The following is a 3,170-nucleotide window of genomic DNA, read 5'->3' as shown; positions in this document are numbered from 1 at the left end:
TTCTCGTAGGTAGATTGGCCCAGATTGTTCCCACTTAGTTGTTGGCTTGTGAAGGCCAAAGGTCGCCCTTCCTGCATTAAGACCGCCCCAATACCCATACCCGAAGCATCACATTCAATGACAAAAGATTTGGTGAAGTCAGGTAGTGCTAAGACTAGAGTGGAACACATGGCATTTTTGAGAGCTGTAAATGCCTGTTGTGCGTCCTCATTCGAGAAGAATGAATTTTTCGTCAGGAGTTGAGTGAGGGGCTTCGCTATGCGACCATAGTTGTGGACAAATTTACGATAATAGCCTGTGAGACCCAAAAATCCTCTCAAGCTCTTCAAGGTCTTAGGTTGAGGCTAATCCTGCATTGCCTGGATCTTTTTGGGGTCCACCTTGACACCTTCACGCCCCACAATGTGGCGCAAATACTCAACTTCTTCCATGCCAAATGAACATTTGGACATCTTGACAAATAATTTATGCTTGCGGAGCAGTTGCAAGAGTAGATCTACATGCTGAAGATGTGCGGCCCAAGTGCAACTATAGATGAGGATGTCATTGAAGAAGACAAGGACAAATTTCCTGAGATATGGTTTGAGAAGGTGGTTCATAAGGCTCTGAAAAGTAGAGGGGGCATTACAAAGACCGAATGGCATGACCAGGAACTCATAATGGCCTTCATGAGTTCTGAAAGCAGTCTTTGGAATGTCGACTTCCTTCATGCGAATTTGGTGGTAGCCCGAGCGAAGATCCAACTTAGTGAAGAATTGAGCCCCATTGAGTTCATCCAGCAAATCGTCAACCACCGGGATGGGAAATTTATCTTTGACTGTCAACTTATTGAGGGCCCTGAAGTCTGGACACATCCGCCACTCCCCATCTTTCTTGAGCACCATGACCACCGGTGATGAATAAGGACTAATGCTGGGATGAATGACACCTGCTTCCAAAAGTTCCTTGATTATGTTTTCCATTTCATTCTTTTGGGTGAACGGATATCTGTATGGGCACACATTTGGGGGTTGGGCCCCTGGAACCAAGGTGATGCTATGATCATGTTCCCCTCTCGAGGGTGGAAGCTCATGAGGCTTGTCAAAGACCGGCAGATGGTTATTTAAAATCTGTTGCATCTCAGGATGAATCGGCAGAGACTTGGTTTCGACTGCCTAGATGGCATTAAATTGAGCTATAACTCCATTATGGCCCTTTTTTAGCAATTTTTCCATCCTATGCGAGCTAATGATAGAGGGAGCTCCCGCCTGGAGTCCATGGAGGGTATGTGTGGAGTTGTTCTACTTAAAACTCATATCTAACTCCTGGAAATCCATTTTGATTGGCCCAAGAGTGCGAAGCCATTCAGCACCGAGGACAATGTCGCACCCTCCCATGTGTATGGCAAACATGTGGGTCTTCAATTGATAATCCCCCATTTGAATTTTGACATTTTCATAGCAGCCTTCACATTTCATTGTGCCCCCATCCGCAATTTGGACTAGGAAGTTAGAAACTACTCGTGCAAAACAATGCACTGCTTCCGCGACTTTTTGATGGATGAAATTATGTGTACTTCCACTATCAATCAAGACTACTACTGGACGATGTTTAATAAAACCTTTGATTTTGAGAGTTTGAGGTGAAGAAATCCCTGCCAAAGCATGCAGCGAAATAACTGATTCGTCAGGGACATTGTCCTTTTGGTTGTCCTCTTCTACCGCCTCATGTTCCTCCAGTGGTGGATCTTCCTCCGATGAGCTGTAATCAGTGGCATCAATTTGAAAAAATTTGGGCTCCTTGCATTTATGACCTGGGGAGTATTTTTCATCACAGTAGTAACATAATCCTTGCTTTCTTCTTTCGGCCATTTCTGCAGGTGACACCTTTTGAACCTTAAGTGTTTGAGTCGTGCTGTGAGCCTGTGGGGGGCAACCCTTAGCGGTGAAATTTGGGCGACTGTATTGGGATGCTAACGCATGTTCCACGTTACGAGCTACCTTACAAGCCTTCGTCCATGTGGGAGGGTGGTGCAGTAAGACGTGGGCTTTTATGGCTTCTTTAAGACAGCTGATAAAGCATTATGTGTAGAACACGTCTGAGAGACCCCTAGTGCGGAAGGCTAAGGCTTCAAAGGCTGTAATATATTCATCCACTGTGCCAGTCTGTCGGAGCTTAGTAAGACGACCCAAAAAAGAAGATTCTTGGTCAAAGCGTTTTGTAAGAGCTTTTTTGAAGGAGTTCCAAGTCCTAAAAGGTTCATTGCAACGTTGATGCCATTCCCACCATTGCCACCTTTCATTGTCCAAGTACATGCTCCCCACCATAAGCTCAGTCTCATTATCTAAGATGTTATTCAGATTGAAATACTGCTCCATTTGTGCTATCCATGCTGGCGGGTGAGAACTGTCAAATTTATGCATATCCAACTTGGGAGGTTGTGGACGGGATTGTTGGTGGGGGCCCCCGAGGTGAAGAGAGTGGCTAGACTCACCCTCACTGTGTCGATTGCCAATATACGCCTCCTCATGGGCTTCCTCCTTTCCCGTCGGGATTATGATCGGGATCATGCTATTTAGTCAGTCAAGCTGAATTTGGAGGGATTGCAAGGATTCTTCAAGTTTGTCCATCCTTTCATTGGCCATAGCTTGAGCTCTAGTTTCTACCATGCACCGACCTGATGTTCTTGAAAATTGGTACCGCCTAAAAAAAAAATTCACTAAGAATTAAATGGCACCACCATGCTCAGCTCATCGTCCTGATTCTGATGGGCTAGATCACCAATAAGCGCCCCAGGAGATCTCAGACTCCAAATCCTCAAAATGTCAATGCTGCCAAAAGTCCTGCGAAAATTATACCCTGGTATAGGAACCCCACACAACTACTCAGATCTGGTGGATCTGAGAGATCTGAATGGCGGATCGGATAGCTCTGGGCGGCGGAACAGACTGCTGCTGCGGATCTGATGGATCTAATAGATCGGAATGGCTGGTCTGCTAACTCGGAACTGCGGGACTGATGTCTGCTGCTGCTGCACCTCTTTGCGCGCTGATCTGGCAGAGATGATGCGTGATCCCCAGATAGAAAAGGGAACTATGGTCTCGAGGAGTGTCAGGTGCTACAGATCGCAATATACATAAGGGTCTGATAGTAGTACTCGGCCCAATGTTTCAGGGCTCTAACTAAGGAGG

Source organism: Pinus tabuliformis, chromosome 7 (genome assembly GCF_031772625.1).
Source record: "Pinus tabuliformis cultivar Carrire ecotype Pingquan chromosome 7, CPIR1, whole genome shotgun sequence".
Lineage (NCBI taxonomy): Eukaryota > Viridiplantae > Streptophyta > Pinopsida > Pinales > Pinaceae > Pinus > Pinus tabuliformis.
This window is presented reverse-complemented; position numbering follows the sequence as displayed.